We start from the raw sequence: 19,420 nt of genomic DNA, 5'->3' as shown, positions 1-19,420 counted from the left end.
CTAAAAAAATATTAAATATATTGCCTAAAATACAATGTCATATAAACTACTGACATATATACTAACATTCAATATCTAAGCTAAAATCTGCACTAAACAAATACATATAATAAAAACATTATATATGGTGATTAATACGAACTAACATATAAACACCTTTGGATGACAGCAACTCTAATGCAGCTGAGTTGCAAACATAAAATGAAAACAGTCTGAACAACAAGCGCTTCAAATACTGCAGCGTGCAGAAACACATAAAGTTCACATAATGCACTTATTTAAAATGTTGGATTATCTAAAATAAAACAAACATCACACTCTAGTTCATGATGTATCCAGGAAAGCAAAAAAGACAACATTAGGTAAACACAATAAAAACTCTAACTGAATACAAACGAAAACAGAACCATATGACAATAAAAGTCACTAACCTGAAAGCATAACAGCTTGAAAATCCATTCAAAAGAACCAGCATATATATATTTATATATATTTTGATTGCTAACTAAGCACCTTAATGTTACAGCAGCTCATAAATCCATTATAGAGAGCAGTTTGTGTTGGCTCTCACTCTAGCTTGCTAGGCATTCATCATAGGGTGGTTTACATAATGTTAAAGTAACATAACACACACAATACTTTGACATATATAGAAGTGAAAGCATTGTGTTACAAGCTGTAACATGCACTTAAGGTGTACATCAGCAGTAAAGCAGGTTAAAAAATAAATAAACCAAAAGTACACCATTTGACAAAAACTCACTATGGCAGCACACTCAATCGTGACAGATATTAAGACTTCACTCGCTGTTGAATGCACGACTCTGCGCTAGTCCTTAAACAGCAGTAACAAATAATACATGAACTCAATATAAATATATTAGATGGATATGCAATCAGCTCTATCTACCTAGGTCTCATAGTGGAACCCAAACGCTCCAAACAAGAAGAGGGGTATATAGGAAACATAACAGATAGTAACCAAATAACTATCAAGCAAAGCCCAAGAATATAGAACTATGTGAGAAATCACAACTAACTATCAATCCTTATCAAAGTCCCTACTGAGCAACTAACAGAAAAATACACACAAAAAAAGGGGGGGGGGGGTGTTGTAGGGGGAGACAAAGTCCAGGCTTATGAATATCCAGTACTAAACAACCGGAAGACATACTAAACTGCAGATCCAGAAAAGATCATAATTTCGGTCTACACACCCTTCTTTTCCTTAACATCGGTTTAATTTGAACTTTATCATTGAGTCCTGGTGCCTTGTCGGCTCTACATCTGATAATCCACCTTAACTCCTTTTCTAAAGTCAAATTTACCATATCACCACCTCTAATGTTCCCAAACACAGTTTGGAGAGCACAGAAAGTGAACTTATGCATCGCATCAAACAACTGTACATGTTTTGCTAAGGCATTATGAGCCAAACTAACACGAATTTATCACATAGTTCTATATTCTTGGGCTTTGCTTGATAGTTATTTGGTTACTATCTGTTATGTTTCCTATATACCCCTCTTCTTGTTTGGAGCGTTTGGGTTTCACTATGAGACCTAGGTAGATAGAGCAGATTGCATATCCATCTAATATATTTATATTGAGTTTATGTATTATTTGTTACTGCTGTTTAAGGACTAGCGCAGAGTCGTGCATTCAACAGCGAGTGAAGTCTTAATATCTGCCACGATAGAGTGTGCTGCTATAGTGAGTTTTTGTCAAATGGTGTACTTTTGGTTCATTTATTTTTTACCTGCTTTACTGCTGATGTACACCTTAAGTGCATGTTACAGCTTGTAACACAATGCTTTCACTTCTATATATGTCAAAGTATTGTGTGTGTTATGTTACTTTAACATTATGTAAACCACCCTATGATGAATGCCTAGCAAGCTAGAGTGAGAGCCAACACAAACTGCTCTCTATAATGGATTTATGAGCTGCTGTAACATTAAGGTGCTTAGTTAGCAATCAAAATATATAAATATATATATGCTGGTTCTTTTGAATGGATTTTCAAGCTGTTATGCTTTCAGGTTAGTGACTTTTATTGTCATATGGTTCTGTTTTCGTTTGTATTCAGTTAGAGTTTTTATTGTGTTTACCTAATGTTGTCTTTTTTGCTTTCCTGGATACATCATGAACTAGAGTGTGATGTTTGTTTTATTTTAGATAATCCAACATTTTAAATAAGTGCATTATGTGAACTTTATGTGTTTCAGCACGCTGCAGTATTTGAAGCGCTTGTTGTTCAGACTGTTTTCATTTTATATTTGCAACTTAGCTGCATTAGAGTTGCTGTCATCCAAAGGTGTTTATATGTTAGTTGTTCGTATTAATCATCATATATAATGTTTTTATTATATGTATTTGTTTAGTGCAGATTTTAGCTTAGATATTGAATGTTAGTATATATGTCAGTAGTTTATATGACATTGTATTTTAGGCAATATATTTAATATTTTTTAGTATTGCTTTGAGGCAACTGTTTGCAGCATTTTTCAGCATAGGCTTTTCATGTGTTAGATATGAGTTAATGACCTTGCTGTTTCATTGGATAATTTATGACCAATGGTTTTCGTTTCATTAGTTTTTAAATAAGTTGATTTCTCATTTTGTATAAAGTCTGATGAAGCTACGTGTAAAGCGCTAACTACAATAAATTATTATCCTTTACCGGTGTCTCGTTTTACTTGGATACTTGAAAGAGTTTATGACCTGTGTTCCTGAAGAGGACTTTATGACCTGTGTTCCTGAAGAGGACTTTTATTCCTGTGACGTGGTGAGAACTGATAACTGAAACCAGTTGAACTGCCATTAGGTACCCACACTTTTATGACTGTTTTGGTTTATATACTTTTATATTTATTTACAGTTACAGGGAGAGGATTACTGACCTGCCTGGTGGCGCAACCGCACCAGCCTATCGCCATAGGCTCTGTGGTTCGCAGAACGGACACCTGCAGCTGTAATATAAATAAAGTAATATTGGAATACACATCTCCATAATATCAGCTAGGTTAATTTCTTACATACATAATTAGATGTGACTTACTCAGTAGTGGGGCATTGGGCATTTGCCGGGCCTCCTGGATCTAAAGGTTCAGTTGGTCCTGCTTACGTCTCTTCAGGTCCACATGGTGGTGACGGACCTGCTCACCAGTCCTTGGAATCCCTGTGGCACTGGTGAGATCATGAGCCAACCAGTCCCACGCCTCAGCCCTATATGCTCCCCACAGGACCTGGCCCTGCATGAGTTGGGCCTCATGATTGTGGACAAGGAGCCAGACCATATATCTGGACTCCTCAATGCCCCACCTCTGTGCTCGGAAGCAACTACCCTCACCTACTCTTGACATTCTGGCTACAAGTTAGTTCTACAATCGGTTATGCTGTGTATTCCCGCCTATGGGGCTTATATATGCCGTTTTTCCCGCACTTATTTGTGATTGGCCATTTTGGAATTGTATCAGCTTCACAAAACCTGCTTTGTCATGCTCCTCTTTCTATTCATTCCTATATATTTGCTATTACTGCATTTCTAAGTACATCTGTCATGGCTTAGTGGTTCAGTACCTTGACTGTGGTGCATGGTATCCTGGGTTCAAACCTGGCCACTGCTTTTTATATTTTATGACTGTCTAGACAGGCTAGGGGGTGTGCCTGTGTAAAGGCAGTTTTGTTACAGCTTGCTCAACTTTGCCCTTCGGTTAGCTTGTTGGCACGGTGCACAGCTCCGCGCAAACAGGTTAAGCTGGTTTACACGTCGTTTGGCTGTCAGCACGCATATTACGCTCAGCTCAGCTAGCGGCACACAGTTTCTGCGTGTTAAACCACGGCTCACCCACAGGCACTCATTTTGCATCTGTTCAACCATTGCTCACCTACGGGCACTCATTTTGCACCTGTTAAACCACTGCTCACCTACGGACAGATGCACTCAACTTGTTAAACTATAGCTCAGCTATGGGCACATCTGGCATTTTTTATTATTTTGTTATCTCACATTTCTTCAAAGTAAATGGCCTATTTCATTACATTTTACATAAAATATAATTTTATATGTGTACATATATGTCAGGGACTTATTTCGTGCTTATTTCACTAAAACTAAAAATTGATGTTGTGGGGGCTCGAACCATGACTGCCTGCTCTTCAGCCGATGTCTCTACCGCTACGCTATTGCTTTTCGGCTTACTTTGCATAGTTAGTTCTTATATGCTTTTCCACTTACTGCTAACTGTGGCTGAACTACGGGCACGCCCACGCAAACGAGCACACTCACGGGCAAACATCTTTACAGTTAAAAAAAAATATAACATGTTCATTTATGTAATTTTATGTTCATAGTCTGTGGGGGCATGTGTTGTGTTGTGTGTATTCACATTTTCATGTGCTCTGTCATGGGGGTTTACTTTAGGCACTTTTACTCTTCTGGGGGTGTGTCCGCTTGCAGGGCTCGGCCTACGGACACGCCCCCTACTGACTTCCACGGACCGTGTTAGCCTTAGGTGTGATTCAGCATGCCCTCATGCATATGCATGACAGCTGACGTCACGCCATTTAACTGCAGCCTCCATGTAAGCCTTGTATCTCTTACACGGAGGCTTCGTGAATCCTACCCATAGTGCTTTCTAAAAGATGGAGAAACTGAACTAGTCAGCAACACTGGGAAATGTAAGAGCACGATGTGGACCCTAATACTAAAAATTATCATCAATAACTTGAAAACAATGTGGCAGATATATGACACAACACATTTCATGATTATAAAACAAGCTTTTCCTTACAGCAAAAAAATAATGATAAACTTCCTTAAAAAATATTATTTTTTATCTCATCTGCTTGCTGACCATCAACTGACCACAATCTAAAAAGCACATTTGTTTTTCTTTGGGGCCACTACAGGCCCATCTGCTGATCACTGGGGGTCATCATCCAGGCAGACATGTAGGTGTCCCCCTCCACCCCCAAGAGCTTCTAACATCACCTCAGCAGCATCCGGCTGTTGCTAGTGCTATCAGCCTTTGGGGGAGGTGCATGTGAATATCCCCCTACGACTGCTTCATGACTTGCACAGCTATGCTGCACTGTTACATCCATCTGACCCAGACCCCACAGGCTGCATCAGCCAGAGCTCCCACCATGTTATCCATATATAAAGTCCAGCTGCCTCCCGCACCTCAGGATGGGGCTGTAGTTCTCTGCTCCCTCCAGCTTGATGACGTCTATTTGAACACACAGGTAGGGTTTTATTCCTCTTCCCCATGGAGGAGGGCTTGAAAAATAATAGATAGCGAGATAGAAAGAGAGACCTAGAGCACAAAATATCAATGTGTGGTTAAGGCAATTAATATATATTTATTTTTGTTTATCTGAATTTGATAACCTTGGTAGATCACCGATTAAAACTCACCAATTTCAGTTTCAGTACAAGACGTGCAGAGAAGGTCATTGTCATTTTATGCACATAGAAAAGTATTTCCTTATGTTAAAGGCGCTGCTATTTATAAAATACAAACCATAAGTGGGGACTCTGCACACAAGGCAGTGAAATAAAGGTACACATTTATGTATTTATTTACAAAATGAATGGAAAAGAGAGAAAAGTGTCTAGGAATGAATCAGTGATTATAGTTCATTCACACTGTGTTGCCTCACTGATATGAGAGGCAGGTGTACAGTGAACAGCGGTAACGTATTGCACAGGGGCTTAAATGTAGGAAGGCACAGTTAGTGATAAGTAGGGGAAGTAGAGTGAGTTTGGTCATGTGACCAGACTGAGGCCAATGACATTTGTCCTGCTTGACAGGCTGAGTTTTTTTTAGGAATGGACTAATAAATAATGCCGTTGAGATGAGATGGGAGTGATTGCCACATGGTGAGACCAGTAAAGCTACATTATGGAGGTTAACTGATTTCTAAGGTTGCAGGAAGTTATTTTCAGGGTGAGTTTGACTGCTAGCAGAGAGAGAGAATGAGTTTACCTGCAAGAGTTTAAATAGCTGAGAATCCAAGAGGAAGTCAGCTTTCTGTCTGACTGGTAACCAGCTGGCTATTTTAATAGTTTAGAAGTGTTGATGTCTTGGAGAGAGATTGTGATAATATCCATTTGTTAATCAAGTAGGGTGACTGAACACATGGTGCCTTTTCAACGGTGACCCAGGCAGAAAGTCTGGTTAAATAACTCGCTCAGGATCACACACCAGGCAAATGAGGGCGAGGAAATCAAACCCTGTCCCTCATCAAACCCTGTCCCTCAGGAACTACAGATTGTGAAATAAGATGTATCTGCATGTTTTGTTGGAGATGGTTTGAATGGCTTTGGCATTTCAAGATTCTTGAAAGTCAGTGGATTGTAAGTCTCTGAACTGTCTTGTGTAGAAATGTACATCTATAAACAGTACATCACTCATTTTTACTATGTTTGAAGTATATTGCACTGTGCTGGTTTGATTCTGTGTTGTGTAAATTCTGAAGAAAGGTCATATTGCTATACATTTTATAGAAAATGATCACCTGTCATTACAGAGAAAAGTGCAGCAACAGTGATACTCCATTCTATCTGAAAAGCTATAAGTAGAAACAATAACAACAAAAATTGCAAGAAACAGTAATCCAAGAACAGCAGTGGTATTTATTTTGTGACACACAAAGGGGGAAAGAACACAGTGTCTTTGGTGTTTTTTACAAAAACAGAAAGAAAATGAAGTAAGAGATGAAAACATAGGGAATGTGTATTTCCACACAGAATATTACAGTAAAACAAATGGAAATACAAGGGAATCTTGAAGGAGAAAATACATTTCCAATATTACACGAACGATAGCATGGAGGAAGAAAGCGGCACAACTTCATAGGTTCATAGGTGAGTACTAGGCTATCTGCCCAAGGGCATTTATAAACCTAGCCATAGAGTGATGGCTTTCGCCTCCCCATTAGATTAGTAACCTGGGCCTCTGTCAACAGGGCTCCTGAAGTGCTCCCAGGGTAGAACTTACGATTACCCATCCACTCATCAAGATTTCTCTTGAAAAGGGTCAGAGAGGAGCTCTGTCGAATATGGATTGGGATTCTATTCCAGAGTGAAAGGAGTCGCTGGGACAGGACTCTATCCCTCCAGCATGTCCTGTTTATTGTTGTACATAGGTTCAAGTCGCTAGAATGAGTGATTCTGAAGGATCTTGTTTTTTTTGAGGTGAAGCATGTCCATTATGTTCAGGGTTTGACATGGCCCTATAGGTCAGGCATAGGTCACCTCTGAGCAGGCTGTAAGCGACTGAGAAGAGCTGGAGCTTTTTTAGTCGCTTCATAGGGTAATTGTTTAAGGCCCTTAATCCTCTTAATGAGGTACTTCTGTGGTCTTTCTAGTTGTTGCAGGTGTCTAGTGAAGTACATCCGAAATGGGGCATTGTACTCTATTATGGGCCTAATGAGTGAGGAGTAAAGGGGCACAATCACCTCCTTGGATCTGGATGAGAAACCCTTTGTGATCAGGTGTGCCACATAGAAGGATTTCCTGACCATTTTGGCTATGTGGTTATCAAAGGAGAGCATGCTATCTACTTGGGAACCCAGGTCCCTAATTACTTCTTCTGTACTTAGTGGATTCCCATCTATGTGGTAGTTTGTAGGTACTTTGTTTTTCCCAAATGGGATTGCTATTCATTTTTTGCATTTAGCTTGAGGCCGTGACTTTGACACCAGGTGTTTGTCTCTGTGAGACCCTTTTGCAGGATGTCTGTGTCAACTGGAGAGTCAATTATTGCAACAATTTACAGTCATCTGTGAACTTGGTTAGCCACAGTCCCTCCGCCTTTGTCTGTACTTCAGAGAAATATATACCGAACAGGAGGGGTCCCAGGACTGAGCCCTGTGGGACTCCGCTTGTGACTGGTTTAGAGTCAGATATGGCGCCTGCCACTCTTACCGTATGGGTTCTGTCTGAGAGCCAATTGGCAACCCATCTCATGACATAAGGGTTAATATTTAAGCTGGTGAGTTTGTCTATGTTTCCTGAGTGTGGGATGGTGTTGAATGCCTTAGCGAGGTCCAGATATGCTGTGTGGACCACCTTCCCTTCATCTATGGCCTTGGTGACTGTTTTGAAGAAGTCGACCAAGTTCAGGAGGCAAGATCTGCCTTTAACAAAGCTGAACTGGGTGGGGTCCAGTGTCTGGTGGTTCCCAATGTCCCTGTTAATGAGCTCCATGATAATGCATTCCATGGCTTTGCAGACCAAGCTAGTCAAGCTTATAGGGTGATAGTTCCCAGGGTCAGTTGTGGCGCCACCTTTGTGGAGTGGTACAACTGTTGCTGTATGCCATTCTTTGGGTACATAGCCTGTAGAGATGCTGAGTTTGAACAGTGATTTGAGATGGGGGGGTTAGTTCATTTTGAAGCTCATGTAAGACACAACCTGGGATAGCATCTGGTCCCACTGATGCTGTGTTTTTGGCCTTTGCAAGGGCTGCCTTTACTTGTGTGTCTGAGATATCTGGAGTGCCACATTCTTCTTGGATGGGTGCTATCCCTTTTGGTGTTGAGAGGGGGTGAAGTTTGCACTGAACTTGTCAGCCAGGATGTTGGCAATGTCAGTTGGTTCAGTGTATTTATGGCCATTATGCACTAGCTCGGAGCATATCTGAGAGTTTGCCCCTAGACTCTTGACATAGTTAAAGGAGGCCTTGTGGTTATCCTTAGAGTCATTGGCTATTTTTCTTTCAAAGTTGGCCTTGGATGATTTAATGAGGGAGTACAGTTTTTTACTGATGTTAATCAGAGATGCCTTCTTATTTTGGGATTTTGTTCTATCTTGCAGGAGTTTCCTCCTTCTGTTGTAAAGTTTATTTATGGCCGGGGTCCACCAGACTGGCTTCCTCTTTTTTGAGGAGTTGATCTTGGTTTTACTTGGGATGGCTCGGTCCATGCATTCTTGAAGGTGTTCATAGAATGCACTTGTAAAGGATTCTGCCGATGGGTCATCATTTTTCACTTGATTGGGAGCTTTGAAACTTCCCACCTCAGTCTTGCGGAGTGTGAAGTTGGCTTTAAAGAAGTTTTTTACCTTGATTTCCTTGACTGAGGGGGATGTGGATGTCCAGTGTGATTAGTTTGTGATCTGATCTTACCAATGATGAGTTTACCTCAGGTGTGGAACATAGGTTCCCCATGTTGGCGATGACCAGGTCCAGTATGTTGTCACCTCTTGTGGGAGTGGTGACCAGCTGGCTGTTCAAGGGTATTTGAGTTTATAAACTCAAGGAAGCATTGGGCTAGGGCGTTTGAGCTTGAGTAGTTTTCCCAGTCAATGTTTGGATAGTTGAAGTCACTCAGTAGCATGGTGTTGGGTAGAATCTTCATACTTTCTAATGTTCTCAGGAATGCTGCGTGAGGGTCCTGAGACAAGGTGGGAGATCTGTAGCAAGCTATAAATTGAACAGTCAATTTACCCACTGTCAATTGCACTTGGATGGTCTCAGATTCCGTGTGCTGTGCTACTAACCTGGAGGTGTGGGTGTTCTTGATGAATATGGACACACCCCCTCCTTTTGTGTTCTGGTCCTGGTTTTGGGACCTAAAGGTATGGTAGGAGTTATAGCCTGGTAATGCTGGGGTGCTCTCTGGAGCCATGAACCAGGTTTCTGTCACTGCACATACGTCGATTTCTTCCATACTAAGGAGAGCCTTGAGTGCGTGCATTTTGAGGTTTAGACTTCTGGCGTTGAGCAGCATTACCCTCAGTTTTTGTTTATTATTGTTGTTTATGGAGGCGGGTTTGTCTTTTGAGCCTTGCCTAAAAAAGGCAGTATTGGGGCGGCAAGAGTCTTGGCCAGTCTTTGAAAGCCCAAGGGCGACAGATGCAAGCCATCTCTGGCTAAGCAACGTGGCTTGTCAAGCATGTCGTCCCAGACTGACAAGTACTGGATCCCCTTTGAATGACACCAGTAGTTTAACCAATTGTTGAAACTGATCATTTTTTCTTTATATGCTGGCATCATTTTGGGTGAGGGCAGGATGCTACTCAGAGTCAGAGTCATACCAGCCTGGGCTACATGGTCAGAGAGCTCCTCCATGTCTCTTTTCATGTAGTCGAGGGAGGTATGTCTCATGTCATTTACGCCAACATTTACAATGACAGAGTCATATTTGTACTTGTTGTGGAGTGACCTGAGTGCATGTGCTATGTGGTGGATTCTGGCACCCGGCAGGCAGCTTACGGTAACCTTCTTTTTGTTCAGTCTAGAGAGTGGGATGTCTGTGTGCCTGATGATAGAATCACCAATTACTAGTGTGTTATTTAGCCTTAGGGGCTGTTTTTGCTTGGCACACTGACGTTGTGACGTATGTGTTACCTGGTTTCTGTTGTGGGGTGGGGGTTGCTTGGGTGTATGCTTAGGAGGTCTCTGTTGTTTAGGCAGGTTCTTATTTAGAGCCTCCGGGTATGTTTTTGCATGTTTCTGAGAGTTGTTTTCTGGTGCAGCTATGGCTGGTCTATGTGAGTCTGGTAATGTGGTGCTAGTGTTGCCCTTCTCCTTGTGACTGGTTGATCCAGTCGTGGGTTGAGAGAGCTTAGCCTCCAGTTTGGCTGTGTAGCTGCATCTCTCACATATGTTTGTGTTGGTTGGGAGGAGGAGGGGGTTGTCTGTGTACATGAGGCAATTGTAACATTCACTAGCTGGACCAGAGAGCACACCTGAAGCTGTCCCTTGAAAATGCCTGAATAGATGGTTGGGACTGTATTGCTGATTGGATGAGTAAAGAGCCTTATACTTCCTGAGTATAGGGCTGAAGTGCAAGCTGTAAGCTAGTGCTAGTTTTAGTGAGTTTTAGTAAGTGCCTGTCTTAAATTGCCTTATTTCTAGTGCTGGGTTGAAGTGTTTCAAGTTTCAAGGGAAAAACTGAAGTGCAGACTTCGTGGAGCCTGGAATAGTTTAACCGGAGCTAAACAGCACTGTGTGGTGCTCAAAACCGCGCTAAGCGTTTTTTATACCAGGGAGATCAAAAAGGATAGAAATTAGCCCAAAATGGCCAATAAGCTACAAGTTGCTGGGCTGGGACCACTCCTACAGGGACAGATAGGCTGCTCAGAGTTCCCTCTCTCACAGTGAACAAGGAGGCCACCTAACTATCCAAGTATGATAAGGGCAACACAGGAAACTTCACCACAGTCCTGGATTCAGCAAAGCCTGAAAACTGGACTAGACTAGTTCAGAAAGGTGGGAAAACAAGGAATTTTTTTTCAGAAACAACAGAAATGCAGAGCTTGAATTACTTTAAATACACAGATGAGGCTAGTGCACTTGAGTGTGTAGCCTGCAACTGTGTTACAGGTAACTTAAATGCAAAGATAACAAACAATAACTTTTTTTCAAGTGAAACAAGGAAATAAGTACAGTAAGCAATGCAGATGTCACTAGGGATCCACAGAAGTGCTGAAAAGCTGCATTTTAGGTGGAATTAGTGTTTCAGGGAAATAACAAGCAAACAAACAACAAGCATACAAACAAAACTAGATTCAGCAGGCCTGGATCTAGTCTATGCTAAAGCAAAAAAGGTATATCATTTTCAGTAAGAAACAGTTCAAATATGCAGGCACTATAAGCCTTTAACCAGAAATTCCCAGCTCAGAAGGGTAGAGTCCAGCCTCTCTTCCCACAAGAGTGCAGACCACGAACCTTCTTAATGTAAAATAACTGGCCTGAAGCCCAAGTGCTTAAACCAGAACTAATACACTTTTAGAATAACAGACACTGAGCCCTCAATCAGCAGTTCTCAACTTAGAAGGATGTAAGCTACCTGTCCTTGCACCACAGTGCAGGCCACAAACCTTCCTAATGTAAAACAACTGGTCTGAAGCCCAAGTGCTTATCCAAAAGACTTAGAATGATAGCTACACTTTAATCAAGTTACTACCAAGCAGTAATAAATACAATTGAATACTTTAAAGAATGCCTGGATTAGTGCTCAAGTTATACAAACAAAGCTAGATTCAGCAGGCTTGGATCTAGTCTATGCTACAGCAAACAAGGTGTACCAATTTCAGTAAGAAGCAGTTCAAATATGCAGGCACTATAAGCCTTTAACCTGAAATTCCCAGCTCAGAAGGACAGAGTCCAGCCTCTCCTCCCACAAGAGTGCAGACCACGAACCCTGTTAATGTAAAATAGCTGGCCTGAGGCCCAAGTGCTTAAGACAGAACTAATACACTTTTAGAATAACAGACACTGAGCCCTCAATCAGCAGTTCCCAACTTAGAAGGATGTAAGCTACCTGTTCTGCCACTACAGTGCAGACCACAAACCTTCTTAATGTAAAACAACTGGTCTGAAGCCTAAGTGCTTAAACTAAAAGGCTTAGAATGAGTTACACCAAGCAGTAATAAATACAATTGAGTATTTTTAAGATAACGCAAAAGCAAAATAAAGTAGAAAAAAACACAAATACAGTAAATGCAGATGAAAAGAACAATTTTTTTTTGAGTGAGCAAATGAGATGGGCCCAGGAGGAGTATCCAAGTGCAAATTTACAAAAGGGACGGGCAGTTTCAAAGCCACCAAGATTAACACCAAAACAAAAGCAGGGAGGGTGGGTGGAGACCTACTGAAAAAACAGAGTCACAACTTCCAGCTAGATATTGCTCAACGCAACACAAACAAATTAATTTAAATTGTGTATTATTTGAAAAAAGTGCAGATAAAGATTTACTTAACTTCACTTATATGTTCAACTGATTGCATGCAGGTCTTAGCTGGCCAAAGCTCACAGTTGAAGCAGAAAATATTTCAAACTGTACCACTTTTATAAGGCAGAAAAACTGAATAACAATGAAGGGAACTACCCCCACTTATGACTCCATGACTTGAAAAGGAAGTACAAAAAAAGAAAGGAAGGAAATTCTTGGCAATGTTGAAATATACATTATTAAATGTTAAAGTATAAAAACTGAACTTAGTGGCATTTTCTAGCCAGGGAATTCTTATGGCTAGGCTTGTATAGGCCCTAGGGCTGATAGCCTAGTACTAACCTATGAACCTATGAACTTATGGTGGAAGGTGAGTGAGATTTATCCTGGTATTCATATACATAATGTGCACGGCTGTAAAAGCACTCTGTAGACAATGTGTTATAAGCTGCTTTTCAGGACTTAATTTCAAAGACATGGACCAGGGCCCTTAACAATGGTGGGCAAGTGTCACTAGCTCTTTATGAAAGGCACATGGGATCACATTGCACATGGTGGCATAAAATGCATGCCTGTGCCTAAAACTGTAGCTAGGTCATCTTTCACCCTATAAAGCTCCCCAAAGTAGTACCCCCTTCAATGCAAAGTTAAGGGAGAAATCTTACTTCAAAAGCTGTTTTCAGTGATGTAAGTGTAGCATGCTGCTTACTATAACTGCAAGAAACATTTTGCTATAGCTACTAACACACACACTTATACACTGAGCACTTCAGCCATGACCAGAAATGTAGTATTACCATTTATAACTCAAAGTGCCCCCCTTACTGCTTGTGCTCAGGCAGCAATCCCATTTACCCCCAAACTAGTTACAGCTCATCCTGTGTACAATTCATCCCAACTCGGACCTGCCTTCATCCCACCCCTCTTGTCTACAGCTCATTAGCTGCTGTACTCTGCAGTGTGGCATGACAGCACAACCCAGCACAGTAATTATGGACAAAACTATACTTTGTGTCCATTAGTGCTGATATGTTCCCTGCAGTGATGTGCTCTGTCATCATGCCTGATTGTGATTTGTGAAGATATCTCAGTTATTAGGCATGATGATGGATCAAGGACCATTTTAAAAACATAAAGGGCACTTAATGATATGTGAAGTCCCATTGGCAGAAGCTCATGAGCATCACTATGACAGAGTGGGACAGTTTGCTTGTGGTAGAAAGTTTGCTTGCACCACAGGGAACTCCATTAATACTAAGGATTTCTTTGGTATGCAGCACAGGGGTTATAGAGTTAATAAGTTGCTCAGCTCTGTGTGCCAAATACCATATTAGCAGGAAAGGGGCATTGCTATGCTGACAAGTGCAACAACATGGACTTGTATAAGCTACCTCATTGGAACTAGCCAGTACTCTAATGAACTTGTGATTTTGAAGCACATATGTTTGGATTATTGTTCCTATACAATAGGGAAAAACTATGTGTAAAGCCGTATCTGATTGCATACTTTCTTTCAGGAATTACTAATGGCATGGGACCTCAAAGACACTGGAACACAGGTATGATGTAATAACATTTATTGTACCTACATAGTTTTTGTAATTACTCGAGCTTTTGAGCTGGCATGAGGTCTTTGTCAGGACTTATGAAGATATACAATATATCAGTCATTCTCAGTGGTTTACCAAAGTTTTATCTTTAGGCCTCACAGTATTTTTACATAAATTGCATTGGGGCAGTAGATAACTGGCTGTAAACTTTAAAATAGTTTAGGCCTGTCAGTCTGGGCAGAAGAGAAGCAGAGCAGAGGTACCACATGGATTTTATGTTCAACTAAGAAATACACATTTTATAAAGTATGGGAGGTTTTCAAAGGGAGAATATAGGAAAGAAATGTAATGTAAAGAAAATGATAAACAGTGTAAACTGACATAGAACAGTTAAAAAATGGTTCAAACAGCTGGCAGAGGTATTTTCTTCTTTAACTAAAAACTCAGACTTTAACACTGATTTAGAAGTCAGCAAGCAGTGAAATGAGTGTATAGTGATAATAAATATGAGTAAAAATATCAATAATTATAATTTTGAAATTACTAGGAAAGATATTAATTAACATGCACAATCACTGATCATTGTTTATGTATAAGAATCTTCTTCTTCTTTTGGCTTTTCCCGGTTAGGGGGTCGCCACAGCGGATCACTTGTCCTCTCATGACTGGCAGTGGAGTTTTATGGTGTCGAGTTGCCAGCCTGGTGCTCAACCTTCCACAGAAGACATACACTCTTAGGGCCAATTTAGAGTGTCCAATCCACCTACAGCATGTCTTTGGGATGTGGGAGGAAACTGGAGCACCCGGAGGAAGCCCACACAACCACAGGGAGGACATGCAGACTCCGCGCAGAAGGCACTCAAGCTGAGGATCAAACCAGAGAACCTCTTGCTGTGAGGCAGCAACACTAACCACTGAGCCACCGTGGCCAGCCGTGTATAAGAATATCAAGTATAATTTATGGGGAAAAATAATATCCTGTAAGAGGTCACATGATTATTAAGATGCAATTTAAAGAAAAAGTATTAAGAAAGGATGAGAAAAGTATGGACCTTCTAAGATAACTAATTATTGGATGACAATGGCGAAGAATTTGTTAAAAAGGTGTGAGGTTTCATGCTTTCGCAAAAGTCACTAATGATAATTTTTTAACTCCTATGCAAAATGGAGAAATTTGAATGACATAATTGTATTATTTATTTAAAAATGGAAAATAGATGGGATACTAATATCTTGAAAAATACATGGGAATAAAACCTGCATATGTTAGAAAGAGTGGAGCAATTTTAAAGACAAGATTGTATTATTTATATATAAATGAAAAAGGAAGACAGAAGGGAATGATACTTGGCATTGAAACAGAAGATGCAATTATAGGAAAAGAAAGGTCAACACTAATGCAGGGGCACAGGGTTTGATGCCTTCTACCTCCACTTCCTTACTGTATGACTCTGAACAAGTCCTTTAACCAGATAGCATTCCTGTGTCACCCCTGAAAAGTGACGATTGAATCCAGTGGGTCTCCTCAGTTAAGAAAGAGAAAAAAAGAACAGTGAGGAAATGTGTTTATTAGCATTTTGTTTGAATTAATATTTAGTAAATATAGCTAAATTAATACTTAGAAACATTTTGGCAATAATAGTGCCAGCAGGATTTACTGTGAGGTTTAGAGAGTGGACATCGAGTGGTATTGGTCTTCCAGATTTAGAATTATATTCCTTATCCTCAATTGTTAAGACAATAATTTCTTAGTTAAATAACAATTATAATGCCAAATGGAAATATATTTAGGGAGGTATTAGGTGTAAATCCAATCATTTAAGAAAATCATATCATACTAAAATAGCTAGTAATAAATGTCATTGGTTAGTAGAAGACTATTTTATAAAAAACAAAAACAAACCAGTTAACACTTATTATATTAATATGATAATAAGCTCCTTTAAGAATTTGATTTTCAGGAACCCTGAATATAAAGCATGGATTTTCTTTGTATTTCCAATTACCTGTACTTAAAATGGTATTAATACATTTAATTTAACAATGACTACATTTAAAGACAAAAAAAATTATACTGGCATCAGTTATTAACAATGGGAAGCTACAAAATGTTGAGCATATCATTAATAAGTTTTAGTTAAGCAAAGACGTGGTTAGAAATTCAGAATTGTAGAGAATTAGTTGGAAGATAAGATTATTCTAATGCAACCCATAGTTAGAAATTCTTTCTCCACATTCATTAGTTTACTCATTATTCTAATGCACCAGAATATAACTGAAAAGGGACTTCTATCTAAAATATATAAGGGACTTAGGAAATCAACAGAATGTTACAAAGAAACCTACTGGGGGTATTTTTAGACTTGTTAATAATAACTCCTCAGGTGAAGATGATAAAAAATTAATATTCCAGTCAACAAGCTACTTCATCACAGAGATGGAGGATACTTTCTTGGAAATTCTTACATAGAACCTTTATCACACCGTGTTAAGCTAAATTGATTTATAATAAAAACATGGGATGCTGGAGATGTAAACTAAATGTTAAATCTGACTGGCAGGATTTGTTTTACGATTGTATAAAACTTAAAACATATTGGGTCAATATGAATTCTCTCTTCCAGTCTGTTTCTAATGATAAACTTATGCCGACCAAATTTCTTATTTTATTTAATGCACCTATTCCCACTTGTGTCACGAAAATAAAATACCTTTGATTATCGAGTATCTTAACATTAGCAAGAAAAGCTATCACCAAGAACTAGAAGATTGAGATGACTCCTACTATGAAGCAATTTGTACACTGGGTAACTGAAGTGTGTCATCTTAAACTTATCATGATCGAAACAAGAAAATCGAGAATCACCTCTTCATTATATACGGTTGAAATTCAAAGAACTGCTGGATATACAGACACTAATAATTAACCTAGTCATCACATTTATTTTTCTGTTTAAAAAGCTTTGTTTTATAGTAGAAGCCATTGTAAATTGTTATTTAGTTGATGTTTATTATTGTTCCTTTAGATATGTATATTTGTTTTGTAATATTTCTGTTATCATATATTCATGTTTTGTTTTTAAAATTTTCAATATAAACAACTGAGAATAAAAGAAGAAAGAAAACCAGAAGAATCAAAGACTGGAAGCAGTTTTTGATAAAAAACAATGAAGGATTGTAGGGTAAGGAATTAAACAAAGTAGTACAAATATATTTGTAGCAGTTTTATTGATGGGAAGAGACTTTAGGGGAAAGTCTTGAGAGTAACATTAAAGCTGCATTAAACTAAACTGTGTGGCACTTAGCCCAGTGGGACATGTTTATGAGCTGTTAACAGCCATCATCCTGTGATCTAGGGCTTGATTTTGTCATCCATTTGCCAACTGTGTGACTGAACAAGTCATTAAAGCAGATAGCACTTCCAGGCTTTGTCTAAAACAGGTCCAGATATTTATCAGTGTTCTAACCTGGTTAATAAATACAAATAATAAATAAGTAAACTGTAGAAGAGACTCGAACACTAACAGTAAGAAAAGCAGCAGGAGTGGATGTTATAATTGGGATTTATTATCTTTAAAAGATGAGCCTGAGACAGGATTATGTGAGTTATTTGGATCCCCTATACATGTCTGAGATAAAACTGACCAGCGTCAGTAGCACACAGTTAAAAAACAAATGACCATAGCACCAAATGCTGTTTCCCACAGCAAATCACTGCTGGTGCAGTTTCTACGTGTGCACTGGAAATGAGTCTCTGTTTTCAAGTTGGTGTGACATGGAGTTTGTATATATAAGTTCAGGAGGTGTAGGGTGCATGCACCCCACATTGAGGGTTGTAAGGGGGCTGTTCCCCACATTAGGAGGGGTACAACTGGGACATTCCCTCCTGCAAAAAATGGCTTAAAAGGATTTTTCCCCCTTTTGACTTTCAAAACTTTTTCAACCTATCGATACGTTGACTTTGAGGAAGTAGAGACGCGTTATTTATAGGAGATTTTGTTTTAAGCACTTGTATGCTGAAAAGATGATCTGAGGAAACTTGTACATTAAAATAGAATGAGTAGTATTGGCAGTATTATAAATTATTTGTGTCAATAGTTCTTGAAATGCTTGGAGAATGGGCAAGTTTGTAAATGGGAATTGTGTGTGTAGTTAAGGAAAAGCAAATGCAGGGAATTTGAGAAGACTAAGGAATATTTTTGTTCATAGGATTATCAGAAAAACATTGTCCTTTGCACTTTGCCAATACTCACCCTTACATTGTACCCTGTTCTCAAAAAGGCAAAGCAGGTCTGTACTGGATTTAATTTATAGCTACCCATCCAATCATCCATGTTTATTTTGACGGATGACCAGTTGTCATTTTAATTGTTCAGGAAGTTTGTTTTGGGGTGGGTAGGCCATGTGCAATATATTTCTCTTTACAACATGTTTTGTTTGTGTCTTGGTAGTAATTTACGTCCATAGTTTTGGTACTGGTAAAGCTGCTTGCGTTGGGAAGATTCAGGAGGTCAATGAAGATGTGGTCCATGATGGTATGGAATGCAAGGTGTTATCACTATGCAAGAGTATTTTACATAACCAAGAAAAAGGGATACACTTCAAACATTTCCTCTTAGCACACAGACTTCTGAGCAACAATTTGTTTGGATAGAAATCTCTGGAGCACTTCTAGTTGTTTAATATGTCTGGAAATATATATCCCAAAGGGTACATTGTACTCAGTAGTTGGTCTTGTTAGGGCTCCATAAAGAGGGATAATAACTTGTTTTGACTTTGATAATATGCCTTTTAGTATAGTTGTAATAAATGGAAGGATTTTCTGATTACTACTACTACAGTGTGGAAGAAAGAGTGGGAATTAGCAACCCAGGTTAGAAGATCCCTGAGCAGAGTGTTGTCTATACTGTACATTGATGGAGACAGCTACTTACTAAATATGACAATATTATACAGGTTCACTTTTAATACTAGTCCATTTTATGTACCTCACTTGTTTACAGTGTTTTTTATGCTGTAACAAATGGGTATGAGAGAGAGAAACATGACAATAATGCCCAACTTGTCATCATGTGCAGACTTAGTTAACCAAAGGCCCCTATTCCCTGTCTGGAGATCAGAAAAGTTAAAGTTGAAAAGTAGGGGTCCCAGTACTGAACCTTGGAGGACACCACTAATT

Source organism: Protopterus annectens, chromosome 1.part1 (assembly GCF_019279795.1).
Source record: "Protopterus annectens isolate FY-2018-M chromosome 1.part1, PAN1.0, whole genome shotgun sequence".
In the NCBI taxonomy this organism is placed as follows: Eukaryota; Metazoa; Chordata; order Ceratodontiformes; family Protopteridae; genus Protopterus; species Protopterus annectens.
Note: the sequence above shows the minus strand (reverse complement) of the source record.